Raw genomic sequence first — 17471 nt, forward strand, 5'->3', positions numbered from 1 at the left:
CAGTTGATAAAAATGTTGATAGAGAAAAAAGTACTACAGCTGATTCCAAGACCTATTTTGTTAGAAGCAAGGAACCTCTCAACTGTGCCGAAACCCAGGATTGAACCAGGGACCTTTAGATCTTCAGTCTAACGCTCTCCCAACTTAGCTATTTCGGCCTGCTTATAGCTGTGGTCTTCATACTTTAATTTAAACCATTTAACAAAATAGATGCAGGACCTGGATTTTTAACCTCATATGGTGAGATATGTTTTAAGGAGTCCTGTATCATTCCGCAATTAACTGGTGCAATGGGTAAATAGCATTTTTGGGATCCAGGTTAGGTAGTTGTTTTTTTAACTCTGAATGGACTAGCACTATATTACCCAGATATATTTGGCATGAGTAGGTAAGCAATGTCATCTGACTACTGACATCTGTGTTCAAGGGGAAGTGGAAGGTAATGCAGACAAGAGTTTACTTTACAAAAAAGCATGAAATGGGAAATATTCATTGTCAAACCTGAAGGTAAGAGAGGTGGAAGCAAGTTTAGAAGGAGGATATAAAGCAAAGTCTATGTTAAATTGATTGTGTTGTAGATCAGTTGGAAAAAATTTGATGAATAGAGAAAACGTACTACAGCTGATTCCAAGACCTATTTTGTTAGAAGCAAGGAACCTCTCAACTGTGCCGAAACCCGGGATTGAACCAGGGACCTTTAGATCTTCAGTCTAACGCTCTCCAAACTGAGCTATTTTGGCCTTCTCATAGCTGTGGTCTTCATACTTTAATTTGAACCATTTAACAAAATAGATGCAGGACCTGGATTTTTAACCTCATATGGTAGAGATATGTTTTAAGGAGTCCTGTATCATTCCCCAGTTAACTGGTGCAATGGGTAAATAGCATTTTTGGGATCCAGGTTAGGTAGTTGTTTTTTTTAACTCTGAATGGACTAGCACTATATTACCTAGATATATTTGGCATGAGTAGGTAAGCAATGTCATCTGACTACTGACATCTGTGTTCAAGGGGAAGTGGAATGTGATGCAGACAAGAGTTTACTTTACAAAAAAGGACGAAATGGGAAACATTCATTGTCAAACCTGAAGGCAAGATAGGTGGAAGCAAGTTTAGAAGGAGGACATAAAGAAAAGTCTATGTTAAATTGATTGTGTTGTAGATCAGTTGGAAACAATTTGATGAATAGAGAAAAAGTACTACAGCTGATTCCAAGACCTATTTTGTTAGAAGCAAGGAACCTCTCAACTGTGCCGAAACCCGGGATTGAACCAGGGACCTTTAGATCTTCAGTCTAACGCTCTCCCAACTGAGCTATTTCGGCCTGCTTATAGCTGGGGTCTTCATACTTTAATTTAAACCATTTAACAAAATAGATGCAGGACCTGGAGTTTTAACCTCATATGGTAGAGATATGTTTTAAGGAGTCCTGTATCATTCCCCAGTTAACTGGTGCAATGGGTAAATAGCATTTTTGGGATCCAGGTTAGGTAGTTGTTTTTTTAACTCTGAATGGACTAGCACTATATTACCTAGATATATTTGGCATGAGTAGGTAAGCAATGTCATCTGACTACTGACATCTGTGTTCAAGGGGAAGTGGAATGTGATGCAGACAAGAGTTTACTTTACAAAAAAGGACGAAATGGGAAACATTCATTGTCAAACCTGAAGGCAAGATAGGTGGAAGAAAGTTTAAAAGGAGGACAGAAAGCAAAGTCTATGTTGAATTGATCATTTTGTAGATCAGTTGATAAAAATGTTGATAGAGAAAAAAGTACTACAGCTGATTCCAAGACCTATTTTGTTAGAAGCAAGGAACCTCTCAACTGTGCCGAAACCCAGGATGGAACCAGGGACCTTTAGATCTTCAGTCTAACGCTCTCCCAACTGAGCTATTGCGGCCTGCTTATAGCTGTGGTCTTCATACTTTAATTTAAACTATTTAACAAAATAGATGCAGGACCTGGATTTTTAACCTCATATGGTAGAGATATGTTTTAAGGAGTCCTGTATCATTCTGCAATTAACTGGTGCAATGGGCAAATAGCAGTTTTGGGATCCAGGTTAGGTAGTTGTTTTTTTAACTCTGAATGGACTAGCACTATATTACCCAGATATATTTGGCATGAGTAGGTAAGCAATGTCATCTGACTACTGACATCTGTATTCAAGGGGAGGTGGAAGGTAATGCAGACAAGAGTTTACTTTACAAAAAAGCATGAAATGGGAAATATTCATTGTCAAACCTGAAGGTAAGAGAGGTGGAAGCAAGTTTAGAAGGAGGACATAAAGCAAAGTCTATGTTAAATTGATTGTGTTGTAGATCAGTTGGAAAAAATTTGATGAATAGAGAAAAAGTACTACAGCTGATTCCAAGACCTATTTTGTTCGAAGCAAGGAACCTCTGAACTGTGCCGAAACCCTGGATTGAACCAGGGACCTTTAGATCTTCAGTCTAACGCTCTCCCAACTGAGCTATTTCGGCCTGCTTATAGCTGTGGTCTTCATACTTTAATTTAAACCATTTAACAAAATAGATGCAGGACCTGGAGTTTTTAACCTCATATGGTAGAGATATGTTTTAAGGAGTCCTGTATCATACCGCAATTAACTGGTACAATGGGTAAATAGCATTTTTTGGATCCAGGTTAGGTAGTTGTTTTTTTAACTCTGAATGGACTAGCACTATATTACCCAGATATATTTGGCATGAGTAGGTAAGCAATGTCATCTGACTACTGACATCTGTGTTCAAGGGGAAGTGGAAGGTAATGCAGACAAGAGTTTACTTTACAAAAAAGCATGAAATGGGAAATATTCATTGTCAAACCTGAAGGTAAGAGAGGTGGAAGCAAGTTTAGAAGGAGTACATAAAGCAAAGTCTATGTTAAATTGATTGTGTTGTAGATCAGTTGGAAAAAATTTGATGAATAGAGAAAAAGTACTACAGCTGATTCCAAGACCTATTTTGTTAGATGCAAGGAACCTCTCAACTGTGCCGAAACCCGGGATTGAACCAGGGACCTTTAGATCTTCAGTCTAACGCTCTCCCAACTGAGCTATTTCGGCCTTCTGATAGCTGGGGTCTTCATACTTTAATTTGAACCATTTAACAAAATAGATGCAGGACCTGGATTTTTAACCTCATATGGTAGAGATATGTTTTAAGGAGTCCTGTATCATTCCCCAGTTAACTGGTGCAATGGGAAATAGCATTTTTGGGATCCAGGTTAGGTAGTTGTTTTTTTTAACTCTGAATGGACTAGCACTATATTACCCAGATATATTTGGCATGAGTAGGTAAGCAATGTCATCTGACTACTGACATCTGTGTTCAAGGGGAAGTGGAATGTGATGCAGACAAGAGTTTACTTTACAAAAAAGGACGAAATGGAAAACATTCATAGTCAAACCTGAAGGCAAGATAGGTGGAAGAAAGTTTAAAAGGAGGACAGAAAGCAAAGTCTATGTTGAATTGATCATTTTGTAGATCAGTTGATAAAAATGTTGATAGAGAAAAAAGTACTACAGCTGATTCCAAGACCTATTTTGTTAGAAGCAAGGAACCTCTCAACTGTGCCGAAACCCAGGATTGAACCAGGGACCTTTAGATCTTCAGTCTAACGCTCTCCCAACTTAGCTATTTCGGCCTGCTTATAGCTGTGGTCTTCATACTTTAATTTAAACCATTTAACAAAATAGATGCAGGACCTGGATTTTTAACCTCATATGGTGAGATATGTTTTAAGGAGTCCTGTATCATTCCGCAATTAACTGGTGCAATGGGTAAATAGCATTTTTGGGATCCAGGTTAGGTAGTTGTTTTTTTAACTCTGAATGGACTAGCACTATATTACCTAGATATATTTGGCATGAGTAGGTAAGCAATGTCATCTGACTACTGACATCTGTGTTCAAGGGGAAGTGGAATGTGATGCAGACAAGAGTTTACTTTACAAAAAAGGACGAAATGGGAAACATTCATTGTCAAACCTGAAGGCAAGATAGGTGGAAGAAAGTTTAAAAAGAGGACAGAAAGCAAAGTCTATGTTGAATTGATCATTTTGTAGATCAGTTGATAAAAATGTTGATAGAGAAAAAAGTACTACAGCTTATTCCAAGACCTATTTTGTTAGAAGCAAGGAACCTCTCAACTGTGCAGAAACCCGGGATTGAACCAGGGACCTTTAGATCTTCAGTCTAGCGCTCTCCCAACTGAGCTATTGCGGCCTGCTTATAGCTGTGGTCTTCATACTTTAATTTAAACCATTTAACAAAATAGATGCAGGACCTGGATTTTTAACCTCATATGGTAGAAATATGTTTTAAGGAGTCCTGTATCATTCCGCAATTAACTGGTGCAATGGGCAAATAGCAGTTTTGGGATCCAGGTTAGGTAGTTGTTTTTTTAACTCTGAATGGACTAGCACTATATTACCCAGATATATTTGGCATGAGTAGGTAAGCAATGTCATCTGACTACTGACATCTGTATTCAAGGGGAGGTGGAAGGTAATGCAGACAAGAGTTTACTTTACAAAAAAGCATGAAATGGGAAATATTCATTGTCAAACCTGAAGGTAAGAGAGGTGGAAGCAAGTTTAGAAGGAGGATATAAAGCAAAGTCGATGTTAAATTGATTGTGTTGTAGATCAGTTGGAAAAAATTGATGAATAGAGAAAAAGTACTACAGCTGATTCCAAGACCTATTTTGCTAGAAGCAAGGAACCTCTCAACTGTGCCGAAACCCGGGATTGAACAAGGGACCTTTAGATCTTCAGTCTAACGCTCTCCCAACTGAGCTATTTCGGCCTTCTGATAGCTGGGGTCTTCATACTTTAATTTGAACCATTTAACAAAATAGATGCAGGACCTGGATTTTTAACCTCATATGGTAGAGATATGTTTTAAGGAGTCCTGTATCATTCCCCAGTTAACTGGTGCAATGGGTAAATAGCATTTTTGGGATCCAGGTTAGGTAGTTGTTTTTATAACTCTGAATGGACTAGCACTATATTACCTAGATATATTTGGCATGAGTAGGTAAGCAATGTCATCTGAATACTGACATCTGTGTTCAAGGGGAAGTGGAATGTGATGCAGACAAGAGTTTACTTTACAAAAAAGGACGAAATGGGAAACATTAATTGTCAAACCTGAAGGCAAGATAGGTGGAAGAAAGTTTAAAAGGAGGACAGAAAGCAAAGTCTATGTTGAATTGATCATTTTGTAGATCAGTTGATAAAAATGTTGATAGAGAAAAAAGTACTACAGCTGATTCCAAGACCTATTTTGTTAGAAGCAAGGAACCTCTCAACTGTGCAGAAACCCGGGATTGAACCAGGGACCTTTAGATCTTCAGTCTAACGCTCTCCCAACTGAGCTATTGCGGCCTGCTTATAGCTGTGGTCTTCATACTTTAATTTAAACCATTTAACAAAATAGATGCAGGACCTGGATTTTTAACCTCATATGGTAGAGATATGTTTTAAGGAGTCCTGTATCATTCCGCAATTAACTGGTGCAATGGGCAAATAGCAGTTTTGGGATCCAGGTTAGGTAGTTGTTATTTTAACTCTGAATGGACTAGCACTATATTACCCAGATATATTTGGCATGAGTAGGTAAGCAATGTCATCTGACTACTGACATCTGTATTCAAGGGGAGGTGGAAGGTAATGCAGACAAGAGTTTACTTTACAAAAAAGCAGGAAATGGGAAATATTCATTGTCAAACCTGAAGGTAAGAGAGGTGGAAGCAAGTTTAGAAGGAGGACATAAAGCAAAGTCTATGTTAAATTGATTGTGTTGTAGATCAGTTGGAAAAAATTTGATGAATAGAGAAAAAGTACTACAGCTGATTCCAAGACCTATTTTGTTAGAAGCAAGGAACCTCTCAACTGTGCCGAAACCCGGGATTGAACCAGGGACCTTTAGATCTTCAGTCTAACGCTCTCCCAACCGAGCTATTTTGGCCTTCTGATAGCTGGGGTCTTCATACTTTAATTTGAACCATTTAACAAAATAGATGCAGGACCTGGATTTTTAACCTCATATGGTAGAGATATGTTTTAAGGAGTCATGTATCATTCCGCAATTAACTGGTGCAATGGGCAAATAGCATTTTTGGGATCCAGGTTAGGTAGTTGTTTTATTAACTCTGAATGGACTAGCACTATATTACCCAGATATATTTGGCATGAGTAGGTAAGCAATGTCATCTGACTACTGACATCTGTGTTCAAGGGGAAGTGGAAGGTAATGCAGACAAGAGTTTACTTTACAAAAAAGCATGAAATGGGAAATATTCATTGTCAAACCTGAAGGTAAGAGAGGTGGAAGCAAGTTTAGAAGGAGGACATAAAGCAAAGTCTATGTTAAATTGATTGTGTTGTAGATCAGTTGGAAAAAATTTGATGAATAGAGAAAAAGTACTACAGCTGATTCCAAGACCTATTTTGTTAGAAGCAAGGAACCTCTCAACTGTGCAGAAACCCGGGATTGAACCAGGGGCCTTCAGATCTTCAGTCTAACGCTCTCCCAACTGAGCTATTTCGGCCTGCTTATAGCTGTGGTCTTCATACTTTAATTTAAACCATTTAACAAAATAGATGCAGGACCTGGATTTTTAACCTCACATGGTAGAGATATGTTTTAAGGAGTCCTGTATCATTCCGCAATTAACTGGTGCAATGGGTAAATAGCATTTTTGGGATCCAGGTTAGGTAGTTGTTTTTTTAACTCTGAATGGACTAGCACTATATTACCCAGATATATTTGGCATGAGTAGGTAAGCAATGTCATCTGACTACTGACATCTGTGTTCAAGGGGAAGTGGAATGTGATGCAGACAAGAGTTTACTTTACAAAAAAGGACGAAATGGAAAACATTCATAGTCAAACCTGAAGGCAAGATAGGTGGAAGAAAGTTTAAAAGGAGGACAGAAAGCAAAGTCTATGTTGAATTGATCATTTTGTAGATCAGTTGATAAAAATGTTGATAGAGAAAAAAGTACTACAGCTGATTCCAAGACCTATTTTGTTAGAAGCAAGGAACCTCTCAACTGTGCCGAAACCCGGGATTGAACCAGGGACCTTTAGATCTTCAGTCTAACGCTCTCCCATCTGAGCTATTTCGGCCTTCTGATAGCTGGGGTCTTCATACTTTAATTTGAACCATTTAACAAAATAGATGCAGGACCTGGATTTTTAACCTCATAAGGTAGAGATATGTTTTAAGGAGTCCTGTATCATTCCCCAGTTAACTGGTGCAATGGGTAAATAGCATTTTTGGGATCCAGGTTAGGTAGTTGTTTTTTTAACTCTGAATGGACTAGCACTCTATTACCCAGATATATTTGGCATGAGTAGGTAAGCAATGTCATCTGACTACTGACATCTGTGTTCAAGGGGAAGTGGAATGTGATGCAGACAAGAGTTTACTTTACAAAAAAGGACGAAATGGAAAACATTCATAGTCAAACCTGAAGGCAAGATAGGTGGAAGAAAGTTTAAAAGGAGGACAGAAAGAAAAGTCTATGTTGAATTGATCATTTTGTAGATCAGTTGATAAAAATGTTGATAGAGAAAAAAGTACTACTGCTGATTCCAAGACCTATTTTGTTAGAAGCAAGGAACCTCTCAACTGTGCCGAAACCCGGGATTGAACCAGGGACCTTTAGATCTTCAGTCTAACGCTCTCCCAACTTAGCTATTTCAGCCTGCTCATAGCTGTGGTCTTCATACTTTAATTTAAACCATTTAACAAAATAGATGCAGGACCTGGATTTTTAACCTCATATGGTGAGATATGTTTTAAGGAGTCCTATATCATTCCGCAATTAACTGGTGCAATGGGTAAATAGCATTTTTGGGATCCAGATATATTTGGCATGAGTAGGTAAGCAATGTCATCTGACTACTGACATCTGTATTCAAGGGGAGGTGGAAGGTAATGCAGACAAGAGTTTACTTTACAAAAAAGCATGAAATGGGAAATATTCATTGTCAAACCTGAAGGTAAGAGAGGTGGAAGCAAGTTTAGAAGGAGGACATAAAGCAAAGTCTATGTTAAATTGATTGTGTTGTAGATCAGTTGGAAAAAATTTGATGAATAGAGAAAAAGTACTACAGCTGATTCCAAGACCTATTTTGTTAGAAGCAAGGAACCTCTCAACTGTGCCGAAACCCGGGATTGAACCAGGGACCTTTAGATCTTCAGTCTAACGCTCTCCCAACTGAGCTATTTCGGCCTGCTTATAGCTGTGGTCTTCATACTTTAATTTAAACCATTTAACAAAATAGATGCAGGACCTGGATTTTTAACCTCATATGGTAGAGATATGTTTTAAGGAGACCTGTATCATTCCGCAATTAACTGGTGCAATGGGTAAATAGCATTTTTTGGATCCAGGTTAGGTAGTTGTTTTTTTAACTCTGAATGGACTAGCACTATATTACCCAGATATATTTGGCATGAGTAGGTAAGCAATGTCATCTGACTACTGACATCTGTGTTCAAGGGGAAGTGGAAGGTAATGCAGACAAGAGTTTACTTTACAAAAAAGCATGAAATGGGAAATATTCATTGTCAAACCTGAAGGTAAGAGAGGTGGAAGCAAGTTTAGAAGGAGGACATAAAGCAAAGTCTATGTTAAATTGATTGTGTTGTAGATCAGTTGGAAAAAATTTGATGAATAGAGAAAAAGAACTACAGCTGATCCCAAGACCTATTTTGTTAGAAGCAAGGAACCTCTCAACTGTGCCGAAACCCGGGATTGAACCAGGGACCTTTAGATCTACAGTCTAACGCTCGGCCAACTGAGCTATTTCGGCCTTCTTATAGCTGGGGTCTTCATACTTTAATTTGAACCATTTAACAAAATAGATGCAGGACCTGGATTTTTAACCTCATATGGTAGAGATATGTTTTAAGGAGTCCTGTATCCCCAGTTAACTGGTGCAATGGGTAAATAGCATTTTTGGGATCCAGGTTAGGTAGTTGTTTTTTTAACTCTGAATGGACTAGCACTATATTACCCAGATATATTTGGCATGAGTAGGTAAGCAATGTCATCTGACTACTGACATCTGTGTTCAAGGGGAAGTGGAATGTGATGCAGACAAGAGTTTACCTTACAAAAAGGACAAAATGGAAAACATTCATAGTCAAACCTGAAGGCAAGATAGGTGGAAGAAAGTTTAAAAGGAGGACAGAAAGCAAAGTCTATGTTGAATTGATCATTTTGTAGACCAGTTGATAAAAATGTTGATAGAGAAAAGAGTACTACAGCTGATTCCAAGACCTATTTTGTTAGAAGCAAGGAACCTCTCAACTGTGCCGAAACCCGGGATTGAACCAGGGACCTTTAGATCTTCAGTCTAACGCTCTCCCAGCTTAGCTATTTTGGCCTGCTTATAGCTGTGGTCTTCATACTTTAATTTAAACCATTAACAAAATAGATGCAGGACCTGGATTTTTAACCTCATATGGTGAGATATGTTTTAAGGAGTCCTGTATCATTCCGCAATTAACTGGTGCAATGGGTAAATAGCATTTTTGGGATCCAGGTTAGGTAGTTGTTTTTTTAACTCTGAATGGACTAGCACTATATTACCCAGATATATTTGGCATGAGTAGGTAAGCAATGTCATCTGACTACTGACATCTGTGTTCAAGGGGAAGTGGAAGGTAATGCAGACAAGAGTTTACTTTACAAAAAAGCATGAAATGGGAAATATTCATTGTCAAACCTGAAGGTAAGAGAGGTGGAAGCAAGTTTAGAAGGAGTACATAAAGCAAAGTCTATGTTAAATTGATTGTATTGTAGATCAGTTGGAAAAAATTTGATGAATAGAGAAAAAGTACTACAGCTGATTCCAAGACCTATTTTGTTAGAAGCAAGGAACCTCTCAACTGTGCCGAAACCCGGGATTGAATCAGGGCCCTTTAGATTTTCAGTCTAACGCTCTCCCAACTGAGCTATTTCGGCCTGCTTATAGCTGTGGTCTTCATACTTTAATTTAAACCATTTAACAAAATAGATGCGAACCTGGATTTTTAACCTCATATGGTAGAGATATGTTTTAAGGAGTCCTGTATCATTCCCCAGTTAACTGGTGCAATGGGTAAATAGAATTTTTGGGATCCAGGTTAGGTAGTTGTTTTTTTAACTCGAAATGGACTAGCACTATATTACCTAGATATATTTGGCATGAGTAGGTAAGCAATGTCATCTGACTACTGACATCTGTGTTCAAGGGGAAGTGGAATGTGATGCAGACAAGAGTTTACTTTACAAAAAAGGACGAAATGGTAAACATTCATTGTCAAACCTGAAGGCAAGATAGGTGGAAGAAAGTTTAAAAGGAGGACAGAAAGCAAAGTCTATGTTGAATTGATCATTTTGTAGATCAGTTGATAAAAATGTTGATAGAGAAAAAAGTACTACAGCTGATTCCAAGACCTATTTTGTTAGAAGCAAGGAACCTCTCAACTGTGCCGAAACCCGGGATTGAACCAGGGACCTTTAGATCTTCAGTCTAACGCTCTCCCAACTGAGCTATTGCGGCCTGCTTATAGCTGTGGTCTTCATACTTTAATTTAAACCATTTAACAAAATAGATGCAGGACCTGGATTTTTAACCTCATATGGTAGAGATATGTTTTAAGGAGTCCTGTATCATTCCGCAATTAACTGGTGCAATGGGCAAATAGCAGTTTTGGGATCCAGGTTAGGTAGTTGTTTTTTTAACTCTGAATGGACTAGCACTATATTACCCAGATATATTTGGCATGAGTAGGTAAGCAATGTCATCTGACTACTGACATCTGTGTTCAAGGGGAAGTTGAAGGTAATGCAGACAAGAGTTTACTTTACAAAAAAGCATGAAATGGGAAATATTCATTGTCAAACCTGAAGGTAAGAGAGGTGGAAGCAAGTTTAGAAGGAGTACATAAAGCAAAGTCTATGTTAAATTGATTGTGTTGTAGATCAGTTGGAAAAAATTTGATGAATAGAGAAAAAGTACTACAGCTGATTCCAAGACCTATTTTGTTAGAAGCAAGGAACCTCTCAACTGTGCCGAAACCCGGGATTGAATCAGGGCCCTTTAGATTTTCAGTCTAACGCTCTCCCAACTGAGCTATTTCGGCCTGCTTATAGCTGTGGTCTTCATACTTTAATTTAAACCATTTAACAAAATAGATGCAGGACCTGGATTTTTAACCTCATATGGTAGAGATATGTTTTAAGGAGTCCTGTATCATTCCCCAGTTAACTGGTGCAATGGGTAAATAGCATTTTTGGGATCCAGGTTAGGTAGTTGTTTTTTTTACTCGAAATGGACTAGCACTATATTACCTAGATATATTTGGCATGAGTAGGTAAGCAATGTCATCTGACTACTGACATCTGTGTTCAAGGGGAAGTGGAATGTGATGCAGACAAGAGTTTACTTTACAAAAAAGGACGAAATGGGAAACATTCATTGTCAAACCTGAAGGCAAGATAGGTGGAAGAAAGTTTAAAAGGAGGACAGAAAGCAAAGTCTATGTTGAATTGATCATTTTGTAGATCAGTTGATAAAAATGTTGATAGAGAAAAAAGTACTACAGCTGATTCCAAGACCTATTTTGTTAGAAGCAAGGAACCTCTCAACTGTGCCAAAACCCGGGATTGAACCAGGGACCTTTAGATCTTCAGTCTAACGCTCTCCCAACTGAGCTATTGCGGCCTGCTTATAGCTGTGGTCTTCATACTTAAATTAAACCATTTAACAAAATAGATGCAGGACCTGGATTTTTAACCTCATATGGTAGAGATATGTTTTAAGGAGTCCTGTATCATTCCGCAATTAACTGGTGCAATGGGCAAATAGCAGTTTGGGATCCAGGTTAGGTAGTTGTTTTTTTAACTCTGAATGGACTAGCACTATATTACCCAGATATATTTGGCATGAGTAGGTAAGCAATGTCATCTGACTACTGACATCTGTATTCAAGGGGAGGTGGAGGTAATGCAGACAAGAGTTTACTTTACAAAAACGCATGAAATGGGAAATATTCATTGTCAAACCTGAAGGTAAGAGAGGTGGAAGCAAGTTTAGAAGGAGGACATAAAGCAAAGTCTATGTTAAATTGATTGTGTTGTAGATCAGTTGGAAAAAATTTGATGAATAGAGAAAAAGTACTACAGCTGATTCCAAGACCTATTTTGTTAGAAGCAAGGAACCTCTCAACTGTGCCGAAACCCGGGATTGAACCAGGGACCTTTAGATCTTCAGTCTAACGCTCTCCCAACTGAGCTATTTCGGCCTGCTTATAGCTGGGGTCTTCATACTTTAATTTAAACGATTTCACAAAATAGATGCAGGACCTGGATTTTTACCCTCATATGGTAGAGATATGTTTTAAGGAGTCCTGTATAATTCCCCAGTTAACTGGTGCAATGGGTAAATAGCATTTTTGGGATCCAGGTTAGGTAGTTGTTTTTTTAACTCTGAATGGACTAGCACTATATTACCTAGATATATTTGGCATGAGTAGGTAAGCAATGTCATCTGACTACTGACATCTGTGTTCAAGGGGAAGTGGAATGTGATGCAGACAAGAGTTTACTTTACAAAAAAGGACGAAATGGGAAACATTCATTGTCAAACCTGAAGGCAAGATAGGTGGAAGAAAGTTTAAAAGGAGGACAGAAAGCAAAGTCTATGTTGAATTGATCATTTTGTAGATCAGTTGATAAAAATGTTGATAGAGAAAAAAGTACTACAGCTGATTCCAAGACCTATTTTGTTAGAAGCAAGGAACCTCTCAACTGTGCCGAAACCCTGGATGGAAACAGGGACCTTTAGATCTTCAGTCTAACGCTCTCCCAACTGAGCTATTGCGGCCTGCTTATAGCTGTGGTCTTCATACTTTAATTTAAACTATTTAACAAAATAGATGCAGGACCTGGATTTTTAACCTCATATGGTAGAGATATGTTTTAAGGAGTCCTGTATCATTCCGCAATTAACTGGTGCAATGGGCAAATAGCAGTTTTGGGATCCAGGTTAGGTAGTTGTTTTTTTAACTCTGAATGGACTAGCACTATATTACCCAGATATATTTGGCATGAGTAGGTAAGCAATGTCATCTGACTACTGACATCTGTATTCAAGGGGAGGTGGAAGGTAATGCAGACAAGAGTTTACTTTACAAAAAAGCATGAAATGGGAAATATTCATTGTCAAACCTGAAGGTAAGAGAGGTGGAAGCAAGTTTAGAAGGAGGACATAAAGCAAAGTCTATGTTAAATTGATTGTGTTGTAGATCAGTTGGAAAAAATTTGATGAATAGAGAAAAAGTACTACAGCTGATTCCAAGACCTATTTTGTTAGAAGCAAGGAACCTCTCAACTGTGCCGAAACCCGGGATTGAACCAGGGACCTTTAGATCTTCAGTCTAACGCTCTCCCAACTGAGCTATTTCGGCCTGCTTATAGCTGTGGTCTTCATACTTTAATTTAAATCATTTAACAAAATAGATGCAGGACCTGGATTTTTAACCTCATATGGTAGAGATATGTTTTAAGGAGTCCTGTATCATTCCGCAATTAACTGGTAAGATGGGTAAATAGCATTTTTTGGATCCAGGTTAGGTAGTTGTTTTTTTAACTCTGAATGGACTAGCACTATATTACCCAGATATATTTGGCATGAGTAGGTAAGCAATGTCATCTGACTACTGACATCTGTGTTCAAGGGGAAGTGGAAAGGGGCGACCATTCGGTCCCCCCGAACGTATGGCGGAGTACCACGATCCCCCCGGGAAGCCATCTTGGGCGGGAGGCGAGTCTCGGCTGGTATGCCCGAAGTGGCGTAGCCGGGGCGCGCCTTTTTCCCGCCCTGGAGTGGGCTGGCCTAGACACTGACGCGGCCGGGCCACGCCCTCGGGGCAGGCCGGGGCGGGTTTACGCCCGCCCTGAAGACGGATAAAAGGAGCAACAAGCCAAGGAAGCATCCTCTTGTTCCTGTGCTCTGAAGCTGCACCACCTCGCTGCACGTGAGCTCGAGACGGAACGAAGAGCCAATTTTGAGCGTTGTAATCGTTCTTGTTTGTTTTTCAGATACTCTGTCGGAGAATGCCTAAGAAGGCGGGAAAGCGAATGACTACCGACCAGATGCTGCGTGTTCTCATGAAGGAGGTGACCGACTTAAAGAAGCGAATGGCGGAGAAAGACGAGGAAGGGGGGCCGAAACGTCCTCTGGCAGGAGCAGCTCCAGGAGGAAAAGGCAAGAGGCCCAGAAAGGGAACAGCAGGGGGAGACGTCCCAGTTCCCTGTACCCCACTCGAAGCACCCACTCCTTTGCCGGAAGAAGGGAATCCGATTCCCGTAGTGGTCACCCCCGTGTCCGGGGAGGATATGCCGCCCGAGCTGGCAGCACAATTAGCAGCGTGGTTAGGTAAAGGAAGCAAGGGTGCCACGGCTGACGATGCGCAGGTGTTGATGAGGCAGCTGCGGGAAACAAGGGAAACGACGAAGGCACCATCACCATCAGTTCCAGTCGCTGATACAGCTTCCGGTTCAGGTAAGCGGCCATTGCCGATTGCGAGGGATGAGTCGGCACCCTCTCGGAGGGAAAAATTGGGTCAGCATGTCCCTCTGGCTATTAAAGAGAAGATATGGGCAGGGGAATATATAAACATCTTCTCATTGCTTACCGACCATTATGAAATGGAGCATGTTAATAGCCAGAAAGAGCTCATGCATCCAAGTGTTTGGCGCGCAAAGATGGCCGCCTTTAAGGTAAATGAAAACATTGGTAATTGGGGCAAGGCATGGGGGTTTTTTACATCCATTTTGGGTGAACGTAGGCCCGAATTGCTGCCCGAATTGCCGATTTATCAGTCACGGATCATGGGGTATTCAGTATCTCACGAGGGCAATCATTGGTTTTGTTACGACAATATTTTTAGAAAAGCGAAAGAGCATGATAATAATTTAACTTGGGATTGTTATGATTCTGTGTCCTGGTCAAAAATGGAGGACTCTGGTATGTTGAAGGTGCCATTGGTAGGGAGTAACGTGGGTGAATCCTCCCGCCAATATGCGGGGACGCCCTTTCGATCAGGTACGAGTAACGACAATCACTCGAGGCCAGCCGGCAACGCAATTAAAAGGGGGGTTTGTTGGAACTTTAACAGGGGGAAATGTACTAGGCCCCAGGGGTCATGCAAATTTAGGCACGAATGTGGGGGGTGTGGGCAATCATCCCATCCTGAGTCCATGTGCAGAGCCAAAACAGGTGATAACGGGGGGAGAGGAGGCGCCAAGCAGGTCTGACATAGTCCGAGGGGCGCCTTTACCTACCCCGATTGATACCATGGCAATGATTCCTTGGCTCAGCGAATACCCGGATCACGCTTCCGCTGGGGTGTTGCGCAACGGATTTTCATATGGTTTCCGCATCCCAGTGGGAGAGTTTCGGGGTGTGCCACAATGTAAAAACCAGATATCGGTCCTACAGCATACGACCATGGTACAAGAAAAGATCGGGAAAGAGGTGGCTCGAGGTCGAGTCGCTGGTCCATTTAATGCGCCACCAGTTGCTGACTTTGTTTGTTCCCGTTTAGGGGTGGTCCCCAAGAAGGACCCGGGGGAGTTTCGGCTGATACATAATTTATCAGCCCCACGTGGTCTTTCTGTAAATGATGCGATAGACCCAGAAGTGTGTTCAGTGCGGTACGCATCCTTCGATGAGGCCGTAGCCATTTTGAATCGCCTGGGGCCCGGTGCGCTGATGGCAAAATCTGATATCGAGTCAGCGTTCCGGTTGCTCTCGGTACATCCAGACGATCAGCGTCTCCTTGGTTTCATGTTTCAGGGTCATTATTACATGGATAGGTGTATGCCAATGGGGTGCTCTATATCTTGTGCCTATTTCGAAAAGTTCAGTTGCTTCCTGCAATGGGTCTTCACGAGGAAAACGGGGTTTCAACATGTGATGCATTATCTCGATGATTTTTTGTTTCTGGGGGCAGCCGGGGATCCCGAATGTGGACAGGCTTTGACTGCATTTTGTGTTTTGATGAATCAGTTTGGCGTGCCATTGGCACCAGGTAAGACTGTGGGTCCCTCGACTTGCCTCGAGTTTCTGGGGATCGAGCTCGATTCCAAGGAAGGTTGTTTTCGTCTACCAGGGGACAAAGTGTTACGATTCAGGGCATCCCTGCAAATGTGTATAAGTGAGTCTAAGGTTAGGCTGCATCAATTACAACAATTGGTGGGACAGTTGAACTTTGCCCTAAGAGTTATACCGATGGCCCGCCCTTTTTCTCGCTCGATCGCTCAAGCCATGGTCGGCCTGAAGGAGGGTCATCATCGCACAAGACTCTCGGCAGAGGTTCGCCAGGACATGCGCATTTGGTTGGCATTTCTGGCGGATTTCAATGGCCGAATTGTCTGGAACAAACCGGCCGTGTCCTCCGAGGAGCTGGGGCTGTGGACGGATTCGGCAGGAAGCATTGGTTTTGGTGCCATATTCGGCACTCTCAGTGGTCGGCACAAAAGTGGCCGTCATGGTGGCATGAGAGTGGTCTGACAAGTAACATTGCTTTCCTAGAACTTTTTCCCATTCTGGTGGCCCTGAGAACTTGGCCCGAGGGGTTCAGAGATCACTCTGTGGTATTCTGGTCTGATAACATGACCGTTGTTGAGTGTATCAATAGCCAGGCAGCACGATGCAAGTGGATTCTGAGATTGCTCAAGGAAATTGTGTTATTGTGTATGCAATTGAATGTACTATTTAAGGCAAAACATGTCCCGGGGGTGATGAACCAGGCGGCTGATGCGCTTTCTCGTTTTCGTATGCAGGCCTTCTGGGGTTTTCTGCCCACAGCGGACCCGGTGGCAGCACCCTTTCCCGAAGCTCTCTGGTCTCTCGGTGCCCCGAACTACAGAACCTCGTGGGAGAGAGTTTAGCACCCAGGACGAGGAAGGCATATGAAGGGGCGTTCCGTTCCTATTGGGCCTTTTTGGGGGCAGCTAGAGGGGAGCTTTGGGGCCAGGAGGAGTTGGTAGTGAAATTCCTGCTATCCTTACGTCAGGCAGGCAAATCAGTGGCTACGGCTCAGAGGCATCGGACCGCCATTTCCTTTGTGGCTAGGGCTCATGGGATCCAGGACCCGACAGCGTCTTTCGTTGTGCCAAAAAGCGCTACGTGGGTGGCAACGCCTTGAGGGTCGCAGAGTAGATGAAAGGCGCCCGATAGGTCTGGATAGGTTGGCTTTGTTGTTATCTGTACTGCCTGCAACATGTTCATCCCAGTATGAAGCAGTGTTATTCCGGGCCGCTTTTGTGCTAGCATTCCATGGGGCTATGCGGGTAAGCGAATTAGTGGCAAGGAACAAGCAGGATACCATGGGGGGACTGTGCCGAGAGCACGTCCAAGTCAGGGGGGAGACAATGACTGTCTCATTT

The 17471-nt window shown here is 41.4% G+C and overlaps 6 non-coding genes across 6 annotated transcripts; all 6 read right to left on the bottom strand.

Moving 5' to 3' along the window:
- Window positions 1–1251: 1251 nt before the first annotated feature.
- TRNAF-GAA (transfer RNA phenylalanine (anticodon GAA)) lies at window positions 1252–1324 on the bottom strand. The gene has a single exon. It is a non-coding gene; the product is annotated as a tRNA-Phe (tRNA).
- Window positions 1325–2999: 1675 nt separating this feature from the next.
- On the bottom strand, window positions 3000–3072 carry TRNAF-GAA (transfer RNA phenylalanine (anticodon GAA)). The gene has a single exon. It is a non-coding gene; the product is annotated as a tRNA-Phe (tRNA).
- Window positions 3073–8182: 5110 nt separating this feature from the next.
- Window positions 8183–8255, bottom strand: TRNAF-GAA (transfer RNA phenylalanine (anticodon GAA)). The gene has a single exon. It is a non-coding gene; the product is annotated as a tRNA-Phe (tRNA).
- Window positions 8256–8765: 510 nt separating this feature from the next.
- TRNAY-GUA (transfer RNA tyrosine (anticodon GUA)) lies at window positions 8766–8838 on the bottom strand. Its single transcript has one exon. It is a non-coding gene; the product is annotated as a tRNA-Tyr (tRNA).
- Window positions 8839–12246: 3408 nt separating this feature from the next.
- TRNAF-GAA (transfer RNA phenylalanine (anticodon GAA)) lies at window positions 12247–12319 on the bottom strand. The gene has a single exon. It is a non-coding gene; the product is annotated as a tRNA-Phe (tRNA).
- Window positions 12320–13410: 1091 nt separating this feature from the next.
- TRNAF-GAA (transfer RNA phenylalanine (anticodon GAA)) lies at window positions 13411–13483 on the bottom strand. Its single transcript has one exon. It is a non-coding gene; the product is annotated as a tRNA-Phe (tRNA).
- Between the last annotated feature and the right edge of the window lie 3988 nt (window positions 13484–17471).

This window comes from Lissotriton vulgaris, chromosome 8, assembly GCF_964263255.1.
Source record: "Lissotriton vulgaris chromosome 8, aLisVul1.2, whole genome shotgun sequence".
Lineage (NCBI taxonomy): Eukaryota > Metazoa > Chordata > Amphibia > Caudata > Salamandridae > Lissotriton > Lissotriton vulgaris.